Below are 14282 nucleotides of genomic sequence, written 5' to 3' on the forward strand. Positions count from 1 at the left end.
CTCTCTCCAGAAACTTCTGGCAGGATGTCACTGATTTATCATTTGTGGGCGTCATCATTTAACCAGTTGCAATCTATCTTCTTCCAACCAACTCCTGTTGGCTGGGAATCGATCTATTCAACCAACTTCTGTTTTCCTATCTTGACCCTGAGGACTTACAAGAAACCCAAATAATAAATACCTTTCAAGTTGTCTACCAAGACACAACCGCCTTCTCTGAACTCCCCCCACTACCAAGGGTGACCCCTTTGCAGCCAAATTTACATCACATGACCCCACCTCCATTGCCATAGCCAAGTCCAGGGTGGACACATGACCCAAACTGATCAATTAGACTTTCTCTCCTGGGAATGGAAATTGGGATACTGGGTCTCTAAGAGGTTGGCCAGACGGTCGGAGCTAGGGGGAAATTTGGTTAAAGGACGGAGCAGCCTTTTTGCACCATGTAGATCAGAGAAGATGAGAACATGGGCTTGGGTGTGAAGGGGGAGACAGAGAATGAAGCAGATGTGCAGAAAGAACCAGGGACCAGAGACCACATGGTCCTAGGAAGATGCAGATGGTAACTCATTCAATTTGAAAAGCAATGAAAATAAGGACCAATTATTCATTAAGACTACAGTCTTGGGACACCTGTGTGGTGTCTGCTTCTCCCTCTGCCTCTGCCTGCCACTCCCTCTGCCTCTGCCTGTCACTCCCCAGCTTGTGCTCTCCCTCTGACAAATAAATAAAATCTTAAAAAAAAAAAAAGACTACCTTCCTAATACAACCACTGTGAGTATTTTAATATGTTTATGTCAGTTTTCCTCCTTATGTTGTTTGTTTTTAAACAATGAAATTGGAGTATAATATACAATTGCATTTCCTACATTCATCAGCTATTATGCCATAACATTTCCTACTTTGCCTAATCTTCAGAGCTAAACTTGTAATGGCTGACCAGATATACCATGAAAATAACATGGTGGTGATTATCTAGTGTCTTCCAGTCTGAAATTCCAAAAAGAAATTCCTAACTTCATAAATATAGTTATTTTTATCACATGAGACGTTCTTTTCTGTAGGGTTGCAAATAGTTAATCAGACTTTTATTACTTCCTGCATCTGTCAAGATTAATGTTTACCTTTTTCTTGGACCCATTCTGGATCAATCACCCTTTGATTAATAATTCAGCGTCCTACTTAACCAAGGATAGTTATATGAAGAAGGTGTTCTCTTTCATGGCAGTTATAACTGTTGAGGTCACTAGAAAGAAAACTTTCCCATGTCCCCCAGATTTTACATTAATAAATTGGTATTTGGGGTTTTGCAGGGGCATCTTGTGTGTTTGATAGCACCAGTGGCGTGATCTATACGTAGAACCTGAGAACAGGTGTCTTTGGTGATCTTACTTAAGCACTGCCACCCTGTGGACCCTTTTTTGGGAAGCTTGCCAGCCCCCTTCATTCCCATCTCTGTCTTCTGAGCTTTGCCTCCTTGACTATAAAAGACCTTGAACCTGAAACCACCGAATCAGCTAAGCCATTGCAGAGTGATTTGCAAAAAGTAGCCAAGAGGAGGATAGAGTGATGCCATCTACATTCCTCTCGTTTGGGCAACTGGAAGACTTTGGATTTCTGTTTTGTTATTCAGTATTAATCTGGTGCCGTTCATCATAGACAGAATTAGCATTATCTGGGCTTTCACCCCTGTCCTTCAATATTTCACTTTCAGCCCTCTTGAGCAGTTTGGCATATTTCTGGGAAAATTTGTGTCCCTCTAGTCCTTTAGAGATATGCTCTACCTCGGCCTAGATACCAATTTGCATTATCCAAAGATACGATTAATTCTATGCACCTAAGCATCTGCATACCGTATCACTCTTCTTCTTTCCCACTGACAACCTGATATTGAAAACACTAGTGAAAACGCTATTTGTATTCCTAAGTACTTCATCTTTTGGCCCAGCACTTCAAAACATACATCCTAGGTCTCTTCGGCAAGTAATGGATGATCTCCACAAATCAGTAAAAGCAGACCGTGCCCGTCAAGTTTGGTGAGACTCCGGACCATACATAATTTTTCAGCAAGATACTCCAGGAAGATAGCATCCGTGTGGGCCATAGAAGGGACCAAGGTTGCCTCCGCCCTTTTAGGAAGTTGCCAAACACAATTCAGCTTACAGTTCATTGCGGGCTCTCGTGTGGCAAGCACCCTGGCAGGCCTAGCACAGAGTCCTCTCATAGCTTAACAATCTCTCAGGGTCTAGGAACCATATCCTTACACTCTGTACTCCTTGTGAAGTTTCAATTTCATTTTGTCTTATATTCTTATTTTTACCTTAAAATAATATTAAAGTACACAAATGATATATAGAGGCAGTTTTACTAACCATCTGGACAAACAGAAATTTATGGAGTAAAAAAAATAGTCCTTGGGGCACCTGGCTGGCTCAGCTGGTAGAGAAAACAGCTATTGATCTCTCAAGGTCTTGAGCTGGAATCCCATTTGGGAGTGGAGACTACTTAAATGAAAAAGAGAGGAAGTACTCTTCTCTCCTAACCTACTCCCACTCTCCAAAAATAGAAGCATACCCTAATTTTTAAAATTTATTTGACAAAGAGTACACATGAGTTGCAAGGGGGCATGGACAGAGGGAGCAACAGGCTCTCCACTGAGCAGGGAGCCTAACGGGGGGCTCCATCCCAAGATCCTGAGATCATGACCTGAGCTAAAGGCAGCTGCTTGAACAACTGAGCCACGCAGGTACCCCGGAAACATAAACTTTAGAGTGATACCACCGTTCTTGAATTCTACCATTAAGATCTTCTGACCTGGGGGACCTGGCTGGCTCAGTTGGTTAAGCATCTGATTCTTGATTTCGGTTCAGGTTATGATCTCAGGGATATGAGATCAAGCCTCTAGTCAGGCTCTGAGATGAGTGAGGCTAGAGATGCTATCTCCTCTCCCTCAGCCCTTCCCCCACTCTCTTAAAAAAAAGGGGGGGGGGATTTTCTCGTCTACCATCATCTACCATCTGTTTAAATTGTATTATTCTCCAAGATTTTGTCCTTGGTTCTCTTCTTACCACAAACTCTGAGTGACCTCATCTATAGATGAGGTCTACTCATAACTTCCAACACTATGTCATTTTGGTGACTTCAAAAAAAAAATTGTGGTTTATAATTGTCTTAGTACAGTATATAATCAGAATATCACAGTGGTCTACTAACTGCCAGGCCGTTAGCCTCTAGAAGCAAACATCTAAATTGATCAGTAAGGAAATATTGGTTTTAATTTTTAAGAATTACATCCTTAAACATTTTTCAGTCTTGATTTTTCTTTACTTATACTGGGAAACTTTTCTTCAGTGACTTCTCAATCTCTGTGGCAGATGATGTTCTAGGATGTTCTGTTGATTCCCTTAATCAGAGCTCTGAGCTCAGATGATTGAATGTCTAATATCACATAAAGAATTAAAAGTTGAGGGGTGCCTGGGTGGTTCAGTGGGTGAAAGCCTCTGCCTTCGGCTTGGGTCATGATCCCGGGGTCCTGGGATGGAGCCCCGCATCGGGCTCTCTGCTCAGCGGGGAGCCTTCTTCCTCCTCTCTCTCTGCCTGCCTCTGTCTACCTGTGATCTCTGTCTGTCAAATAAATAAAATCTTAAAAAAAAAAAAAAAAACACAAAACCTGAGCTGAGATCAAGAGTCATATGCTTAACCAACTGAGCCACCCAGCTGCCCTTTTTTTAGTTTAATAACCTATTTCAATAAGCTTGTACCCGGAGAATTGTGGTAACAACTCCACCAAGTTCTTTATTTGAATTTTTCACTGAGATAATTAGAGATTCAAATGCAGTTGTAAGAAATAACACAGAGAAATGTCAAGTACATTTTGCGCAGTTCCCCGCCGTGGAAACGTTTTGCAGCATAAATCTCCGCCGGTCAAGTGGCGTCAATACAACCCGAAGGTCTTGTTCCCGGTCCCAGTTTCAGTCGCTGTGTGTTCTGCCGTTTTGTCGCGTGTGGCGGGTCGCGTACCCACCACCACAGTCAAGACCCCGAACAGCTCCGGGCCAGGACGCCGAACTTCGCTTCAGAAGCGGCTCCGCTCCATGCCCGCCCCTGGACCGCGCCGCTGCTGTCCTCGACAGGTCACTCCAGAAGAGGCCGTCAGTGAACTCCACGGCCTGGGAGCTCGGGACTCACTTCTCTCCACTCCGAAGCATTCTCTGGGAATCGCCGAGTGCATCGGGACTCGGTTCCCGTAATCGCCGAGGACCGGCCGCGGCTGGACGCGCCGTGGGACCGCCGCCCGCGAAGGGCGCTGAGCCGCCCCGGGTCGGAGCCGTCCCGCGTCGCTGCGGACCCCCGTGTGCCCGTTTCCGTGCGGCCGTACAGGTTCATTGTTTTAGAACTGGGGCCCGAACCGTAGCTGCTGGATGCGAGAACCGCCGCCCGTTCTCCAGCCCGCGTCTCCGCCCGCACCTGCGGGGGCCCCGCACCTGCCGCGGCCCCCGCACCTGCTGGTCCCGCACCTGCCGCGGCCCCCGCACCTGCTGGCCCCGCACCTGCTGGCCCCGCACCTGCCGCGGCCCCCGCACCTGCTGGCCCCGCACCTGCTGCGGCCCCGCACCTGCTGGCCCCGCACCTGCTGGCCCCGCACCTGCCGCGGCCCCCGCACCTGCTGGCCCCGCACCTGCTGGCCCCGCACCTGCCGCGGCCCCGCACCTGCTGGCCCCGCACCTGCCACGGCCCCCGCACCTGCTGCGGCTCCCGCACCTGCCGACCCCGCGCCGCGCCTGCCGCTCTGACGAACGTGCGCGCAGGTCACCGCGGCTCCCAGTTGCGGCTGCTGGTGATGAGCGACGTTAAACGTCTTCTCCGCGGTCATTCGGCTTCTGTGGACCCCCAGGGAGCCCCGCGCGCGTGGAAGCGGAGGGCCCCGCGGTGGTCTTCCTCCCCCGCCCCCGGCGCCCCCGGCGGGAAGCGGTGCTCGACGCGGTCCACGCGGCCCGGAAGGAGAACCGCGTCTTCTCCTTCACTCGCGTTCGCGGCGCTTCCGTGGGGGGGGTTCCCGGTGACCTCTCAGGTGCCCCCGGTGCCCGCGAGCGGTCCTGCAGTCGCGGGGCCCGGGCAGCACCGGGCTCGGGGGTCACAGCAGACCGCGTCGGGCCGCTCGCCACGGACAATCCGAGATCCAGGGATGGGGAATCCAGGAGGGACTTGATTTCCGTGCGGCCACCCCCGGGGAAGACGGGACCCAGCGTCTTGGAGACGGTCTGCAAACGGCTGGACGCATGTGGACCAAGTGTGCACCACGGGAGCGCACGGGCCAGCGGGCACTGAAGGCCTTGGGGCCGACCAGGCAGGCGGGGGTCTCGGGGGGAGGGGCAGTCCTCGCCGCCTGCGGGTCGTTTCCGGGCCGTGAAGGCTGCTCTGTGCCCAGGGTCCTCCCCTGGAGCCGGGACGAGCGGGAAGAACTCAGCCCAAACTGGCTAAAAGCACAAAGAGCAAAAGTCAGGGGCGCCTGGGGACTCAGTCATGCAGCCTCTGCCTTCCGCTCGGGTCATGATCGCGGGTCCTGGGATGGAGCCCCGCATCGGCCTCCCTGCTCCGTGGGGAGCCTGCTTCCCCGTCGCCCGCTCTCCCTGCTTGTGTTCCCTCCCTGTCCGATAAGTAAATAAAATAGATGGATGTTTTTTAATCGAAGTGGTTGCACTGATGCTTCAGCAAAGCTGAGTTTTAATGTAAGCTTCTTCCACAAGCCTCGGCTCCTCGCTTCTCCGCCCCTGGTTTCGGGAGCCCGCGCCCTCCGGAGCAGCCCGCGCCCTCCGGAGCAGCCGGGATCCGCGTGTCGCTGGAGCGCAGCACCTCCGCCCTGCCCCGGCGGCCCCGCAGGGCTCGAAGGCTTGAGCTCGAAAGCAGGACAGCTGCGGCTCCTTTCTGTCCCCGACTCCGTCTTCGCGTCGCGCTCCGACCCCGAGGCGCGGAGGCTGGTTCCCGACCCGACAGCCAGGAGCGGTGAGGTCAGCCCGGGCGGCCGCGCGGTCACCGCAGGCCGCAGACGGCGCGGGAAGCGCTCCCGGCGCCTCGACGGGGCTCGGCGGCAAAGCACGTGCCGAAGGGGCGCGTCTGGGGGGACCCGGCCCGGATGCTCCGTTCCTGTCCTGAGGTCTCCTCTCGAGACGCGAGCACGGTGAAGCCGCCTCCTGAACCCCGGACAGACACGGCCTCGCGTCTCCGTCACTGGATCACGTTCCTTGGAGGGCCGCGTCCAGCCGCTGCCGGCCGGGGTCGCACCCGCGCGAGGCCGAGGCCGAGACCGACCCGTCTGCGCGCTTCGGCCCTTTGTCCCCACGCCACCCACTCCCGGAGGCCGCACGTCCTCCTTCAGAAGAAAGGGCTGTGCGTTAGGGGCCTCCAAGGCTGCGGGGACGAAGCGCGTCCCTCTCCAACTCCACCAACCGCGGAAACCGGGCGGCTCGCGGCTGCTCGGCCAGGGCGGCCGCGACTCTCCATCGTGGGGCTGCGCATTCGAGCCCCGCCCGGAGTCGACTTTAAAAACAAAGTGGACATTTGGGGCGCCTGGGTGGCTCAGTTGGTTGAGCAGCTGCCTTCGGCTCAGGTCATGATCTCAGGGTCCTGGGATCGAGCCCCGCATCGGGCTCTCTGCTCAGCAGGGAGCCTGCTTCCCCCTCTCTCTCTCTGCCTGCCTCTCTGCCTACTTGTAATCTCTGTCTGTCAAATAAATTAAAAAAAAAAAAAGTGGACATTTGACTTCTGAAAGGTGAGATGATCCGCTGTCATTCCCAGCCCGGAGTCTCCCTCTTCACCTCATAAAGGGAGACGGAGCCGGCCCTGGTGAGCGCAGGCAGAGGAACGGCCGAGGACGCTGTCCCGCGCACCGAGCCCAGGCGGCCCAGACGACCGTCCTGTTCTCTTACTCTGTGCTGCGTCGGGGCATTTTTTTCTGATTCATTTGCCTGGGAAAAGTTAAGTTTCCCATCTTTTATTTTTCTTAACATCTTCTACTTTCCACAGCCTAGAGTCCCCTTTATGAACACAGATTCCCACAGCCCCACCTTGCTCCAGCCGGTCCTCCACAGTCCAGAACGTGTCCCCACCAACTGACTCTCATTTTCTTGTTGGGTGACTCCCAACTACTGGCCTAACAAGACAGACTTAGAGAAAGTAATTTAAATTAAATGAGTTTGACTCATACTATGGAAAGAACCTAGATGTCCATCAACAGATGAATGGATCAAGAAGATGTGGTACATATACACAATGGAATACTATGCAGCCATCAAAAGAAATGAAATCTTGCCATTTGCGACAACATGGATGGAACTAGAGCGTATCATGCTTAGCGAAATAAGTCAAGCAGAGAAAGACAACTATCATATGATCTCCCTGATATGAGGAAGTGGTGATGCAACATGGGGGCTTAAGTGGGTAGGAGAAGAATAAATGAAACAAGATGGGATTGGGAGGGAGACAAACCATAAGTGACTCTTAATCTCACAAAACAAACTGAGGGTTGCTGGGGGGAGGGGGGTTGGGAGAAGGGGGTGGGATTATGGACATTGGGGAGGGTATGTGCTTTGCTGAGTGCTGTGAAGTGTGTAAACCTGGTGATTCACAGACCTGTACCCCTGGGGGTAAAAATATATGTTTGTAAAAAATAAAAAATGAGTTTGACTCATACTCTCTTCAACTTTCTAATTGAAAAGGTAATACTTCTTTTAAAATTACTTCTTTTTAAAATAAGAATAATTGCATACATAATAGAAAACTGAGAGTATGTGGAATATATATATATATGTAAACAATGGAATATTACATTAAAAAGAACAAAATCCTCTCTCAAATAAATAAATAAAACAACAACCAAAAAAATACACATTAAACCAGACAGACTTAATAGATATATACAGAACATTCCATCCAAAAGCAGTAGAATACACATTCTTCTCAGATGCAGAATGAAACATTCTTCAGGATAGATATGTTAACTTGCAATGCAAGTCTCAATGAATTGAAAAAGTTTTAAATCATATCAAACATCTATTCCAACCACAGTGATACGAAACTTGAAATCAATTACAAGAGAATTACTGAAAATATATCAAATGGGTGAAGATTAAACAAAATGCTACTTGGGTGGGGGATGGGTAAGCCTGTGGTGGGTACTAAGGAGGGCACGCACTGCATGGAGCACTGGGTGTGGTGCATAAACAATGAATCTTGGAACACTGAAAAAGTAAAATCTTAAACAAACAAACAAACAAACAAACAAAAACATGCTACTGAACAACCAATGGGTCAATGTAGAAATCAAAGGAGAAACCAAAAACTATTTGAAAGCAATTAAAATGGAAACAAAACAAATACAAAGGTTCATAAAAAAAAACTACTATGAACAATTATACTAGGCTAATGTCTTACATCCTACACAAAAATTAACTCAAATTGGATTAAAAGCATGAATATAAGACCTAAAACCATAAAACCTCTAGAAAAAAAGAAAACATAGTAAACTCTTTGGCATTGGTCTTGGCAATAATCATTGCGTCTCACACCAAAATCAAAGGCAACGAAGAAAAAACAAAAAGGTGGAACTACATCAAACTGAAAGGCTTCCATGCAGCAAAGGAAGCCGTTAGCAAAATGAAGAGGTGGCGTACCAAATGGGAGAAAATATTTGCAAATCAGGCATCTGATGAGGGGTTAATACACAAAATACAGAAGTCATACAATTCAACAGCAACAAAAACTAACAGGGACGTCTGGATGGCTCATTGGGTTAAAGCCTCTGCTTTCCGCTCAGGTAATGATCCTGGGGTCCTGGGATCGAGCCCCACATCGGGCTCTCTGCTCGTCAGGGAGCCTGCTTCCCTTCCTCTCTCTCTGCCTGCCTCTCTGCCTACCTGTGATCTCTGTTTGTCAAATAAATAAATAAAATCTTAAAATGAAAAAAACTAACAGTCTGATTTTGAGATGTGCAGAGGATCTGGGGGCGCCTGGGTGGCTCAGTCAGTTAAACGTCTGCCTTCAGCTCAGGTCACGATCCCAGGGCCCTGGGACTGAGCCCCATATCAGGCTCCCTGCTCAGCAGGAGGCCTGCTTCTCCCTCTCCCTTTGCCGCTCACTCTGCTTGTGCTCTCTCTCTCGCTCTCTCTCTCTTTCTCAAATAAATACATAAAATCTTTTTAAAAACTAATTATCTATTAAAATGTGCAGAGGATCTGAATAGCCATTTTGCCAAGGAAGACACATAGATGGCCAATAGGCATATGAAAAGATGTTCAGTATCACTTTAAAAAAATGAAAAAGAAAAAACAGGGTGCTTGCCCTGCTTGTAAGTAGAGCACAGGACTCTAGATCTCAAGGGTCGTGAGTTTAAGCCCCACATCGGACATGAAGTCAACTTAAAAACGGAAAAGAGAAGAGAAGGAAAGAAAGGAAAAGAAGAGAAGAGAAAAGAAAAGCGAAAAGAAAAGATGTTCAGGGTCACTAATCGTCAGAGAATGCAAATCAAAATCACAAGATATCGCCTCACACCTGTTAGAATGACTATAATCTAAAAGACAAGAGGGGCACCTGGCTGGCTTAGTCAGTAGAGCATGTGACTCTTGATCTCCAGGTCATGAGTTCAAGCCTTATGTTAGGTGTGGAGATTGCTTTAAAAACAAACAAACAAACAAACAAACAAATAAAATTTAAGAAACATGGGGCACCTGGGTGGCTCATATGGTTAAGCGGCCGCCTTCGGCTCAGGTCATGATCACAGGGTCCTGCAATCGAGTCCTGCTTCGGGCTCCCTGCTCAGTGGGGAGCCTGCTTCTCCCTCTCTTTCTGTCCTCCTTGTGTGTGTGCACACACACGTGCACTCTCTCTCAAATAAATAAATAAATAAAATCTTTAAAAAAATTTTACAAAGTCTCTCAAAAAATAATAAAGTTTAAGAAAAGTTGTTAGAGAAACACTAATTCAAAAAAAAATTGGGGCACCTGGCTGGCTGAGTGAGCGAAACATGTGACTTGATCTCCAGGTCATGAATTCAAGCCCCACAATGGGCATAGAGCTTACTTAAAGATAAAAAAAAAAGGGCGCCTGGGTGGCTCAGTGGGTTAAGCCGCTGCCTTCGGCTCAGGTCATGATCTCAGGGTCCTGGGATCGAGTCCCGCATCGGGCTCTCTGCTCAGCAGGGAGCCTGCTTCCTCCTCTCTCTCTCTCTCTGCCTGCCTCTCTGCCTACTTGTGATCTCTCTCTGTCAAATAAATAAATAAAATCTTTAAAAAAAAAAAGATTTAAAAAAAAAGCTTTTTAAAAGAGAAAAAACAAAAAATAAGGGTTGGTGAGAATGTAGAGAGAAGGGAACACTTGTGTATTGTTGATGTGAATGTAAATTGCCACAGCTACTATGGAAAAAAATATGGAGGTCTGTCATAAAATCAAAAAACAGAACTACCATATGCTCTAGCAATTCTACTTCTGGATATTTATCCAAAGAAATGAAAGCACGATTTGAAATGCTATATGCACCCTGTGTTCATTGTAGCATCATTTATGTTGGTCAAGATTTAGAGACAACTAAGTGTTCAGTAATGGATGCGCGGATAAAGAAATTGTGGTACTCACACATATGCAAACACAATGGAGTCCTACTGAGTCCTACTCAGCCATAAAAAGAATGAAATCTTGTGACTGGGGACAACATGGCTGGCCCTTGAGAGTTGTATGCTCAGTGAAATAAGCCAGACAGAGAAAGAGAAATAATACATGACCTCATTCATATGTGGAATCTAAAAACCGATCAAACAAAACTCATGGATACAGAGAACAGGACAGTGGTTGCTGAAATGGAGGGCAGTTAAGAGGTGTGTGAAATAGGTGAAAGGTGTTAAGAGGTAGAAATTTCTAGTTATAAAATCAATAAGTCAGGGGGATGTAACGTACAGCATGTGACTACGGTCAATAATTTTATAGTGCTTATTTGAAAGTTGCCAAGGAGAGTGCTCGCTTCGGCAGCACATATACTGAGAGTTGCCAAGGAGTAAATCTTAAAAGTTTTTATGACAGTAAAAAAAATTATAACTATGGTAATGGGTAGTAATCAGACTTATTGTGATAAACGTTTCATAGTGTATACAAATGTCAAGTCATTATGTTGTACACCTGAAGCTAATATAATGTTATCTATCAATTTTACCTCAATTTTAAAATCCCATCTTTTCCATTTTGGGGGCATAGTTTTTCAGGATAAAGTTCTAAACCAACCTTCTTTCTACTATTTACCCCGAAGTGTTGGTTACCTTTTTAAGTTCTCTTCAAGTGACTTTTTCCTAAAAAGGATTTTAAAAGATTTTGCAAGCTTTTTAAAATAATTAAATGTACCAACACCTATACACCTTTAATTTGCTTTTTACCAATTACAGATGATTCTTATATTAATCTTAAGAATTTCTGTATATATATGTACTCAGGCATATGTAAGTACATGAGTATATAAATATATTATAAAATTGAAGTTTATAAATATAGTTTAAGATAAAATTAATCTGATCAGCACAGTAAATCAATGTGCTTATTACTTAAAATTACAGGAGGGGTGGCAACGGGGTGGCTTCATCAGTTGAGTGTCCAACTCTTGGTTTCCACTCAGGTCAGGATCTCATGGGTTGTGAGGTGGAGCCCTGCATGGGGCTCTACCCTCAGCGGGGAGTCTGCTTGACAATGTCCTCCCTCTGCACCTCCCCCCACTTTCTCCCTCTCTCAAAATAAATTAAAAAACCCTAAACACACACACATACACACATACATACCAACCCCCAAGGGTGTCTGGCTGGTTCAGCTGGTAGAGCATGTGACTCGATCTGTGAGTTTGAGCCCTATGTTTAGTGTAAAGATTACTCTAAAAAAATTTTTTTAATCTTTGGGGCACCTGGGTGGCTCGGTGGGTTAAGCCGCTGCCTTCGGCTCAGGTCATGATCTCAGGGTCCTGGGATCGAGTCCCGCATCGGGCTCTCTGCTCTGCGGGGAGCCTGCTTCCTCCTCTCTCTCTCTGCCTGCCTGTCTGCCTGCTTGTGATCTCTGTCTGTCAAATAAATAAAAATTTTTAAAATAAAAAAAATTAAAAAATAAAAAATTTTAATCTTTAAAAAAATTAGCACCATTTTATACTTTTAATCTTAAACAATTTTTGGAAAGGATAACTTATTTGACTCATAATAACACCAAGAGAAAAAATTTAGGTAGTTTAAAGCATGAGAATTTTAATTTTAGTCTTATAAAAATTAAAATGTAATGCTAGCATTAATTTCGTACAATAAAACATTAATTTTGTACAATAAAACAATTTACTTTATCTTTCTTTTAGAAATGTGTAATTGTTTCTGTGGACTCGGTCTTCCCTCAGTGCACGAAAGGCAACAAAATGATTTTCCTAGTCAATTCACCTTTAATTTCTCCAGTGAGGGCAAGAGGGAGTGGACAGAGGGAATAAAGGGGAGTGGGACAAATATAAAAAATTATCATCGGAGAAAAACTAATAATCTTTCTGCTGCTAGGTGAGGGAAAAATTTTAGAGTTAGAAAAACGCATTTCAGCACACACACACACACACAGACGCACACACAGTGGATACCCTGCTTTAAACAGTAACTTGGGCTCTTGGCAGTTTTATCAAGTCAAAGGCATGAGACAGCTGATATTTATTCGTCTTGTAAGAATGGAAAAGGATGTTTGAGGAGGTGCAGAGTCTTCCATTGAACTAAATGAAGTCTCTTGTGGACTGATGGAGAGAGAATGTCCTCAAGAGAAGTCCACCCCCCCCCCGTTTTTTCATTCTAAGGCATCTCCAAAATGGACAATCTTATTGAAGTCAAAACTTTTCAGAGTAGCCGCTCCAAGATGTTGTATGTGAAGTTACGTCAGCCAGCAGAGCAAATTCATTAGCAAGTACCCATTAGAAGTTGGCTGGTAGCGGGTCAAAAATAAAAATATCACGGTTTGGGGCCCCAACCTCAAGGAAAAGTTGCTCTGCCTGCTTACTCCTGAAGTCAGCATGACTCTGAAGAGCCCAAGAGATAACGGACGTCCTCCAGGTAGAGCATAAAATCAAAGCAATCAAGGAGAGAGAGGCCTCAAAGGGGAAACTCAGATGGTCTCAGATGTGTACCTTCTGACTGAACGGACATCCAAGTTCATAGCAGGGAGGGCCTTGGCTCTCCTTGGTGTAATTGTTCTGGCCCAATCAGCCAAAGACCACCTGGGACAAACCCGTAGTCAGACCAGGTTGGGTGTACTCACAGAGAGACTCCCGTGGAGGAAGTACGGGGTGTCTCACTAAGCCAAGGAAAAGTTGAGTTACAGGGTTGGGGGGAGGGTGACATTTAGGTAAAATGTAAACGAAGCAGGGTTTCGATAGCACCAAAGCAAAGCAGGATCATGGATGAAGGGGGCGAGGTGAGTGTTGGACCCAAAACGGAACAGGCCCCTGTTTCCTTGGAAACTGCCAAGTGAAAGTGCCCGTGTGGAACGCCGTCTCTGGAAACCTCTTCTCTGAGGTTTTGCACCTGGACTGGAAATCCAGATGGTTTCTTCGTGCCTTATGTTCTCTAAGAAAGAGCGCAGCATTCCTTCTTGATGTATTTTCAAAGAGCAAAGTTTCTAGTCTATGATTTAAAGAATTGGGGATGCCTGGGTGGCTCAGTCGATTGAACGTCTGCCTCCGGCTCAGGTCATGGTCCCAGGGTCCTGGGATCGAGCCCCGCATTGGGCTCCTTGCTCACCGGGGAACCTACTTCTCCCTCGATGCTTCCCCTGTTTGTGCTCTCTGTCATGAGCGCTCTCTCTCTCTCTAAAAAATAAATAAATAAAATCATAAAAACAACAACAACAACAACAAAGACTCCATAGTCACTCAATGATGGGGGCTGGTGGGGTGATTTACCACAGCACCGCGTCCTTCACATTATTCCTTGTGACATTTGCCGCTGACTTGGTCTGTCCTCCTGACAGAGCAGGGCGTGTTTTCACTTTGTCAGTTCCAGCCAGTTTATTATTTTCTCAAGTTCAAAGCCTGCAGAAACAGTGATGCTCTTTCTAGCACTGTTCAGGAGAGAAAAAAGCATAAGATTGAGATATTATAAATCATTTCTTCCTGGCTTGATACACTGAAGGCGTATAGACTGGTGTATAGATGATCTTGATGAACTTTTCCATGAAGATCCAAGCTAGGACAAGCACTTCTGCAGTGTCGCCCGTGTGAAACGGTGCAGGTTTCTACACATTCG

The sequence above is a fragment of the Mustela erminea genome, chromosome 2 (genome assembly GCF_009829155.1).
Source record: "Mustela erminea isolate mMusErm1 chromosome 2, mMusErm1.Pri, whole genome shotgun sequence".
In the NCBI taxonomy this organism is placed as follows: Eukaryota; Metazoa; Chordata; class Mammalia; order Carnivora; family Mustelidae; genus Mustela; species Mustela erminea.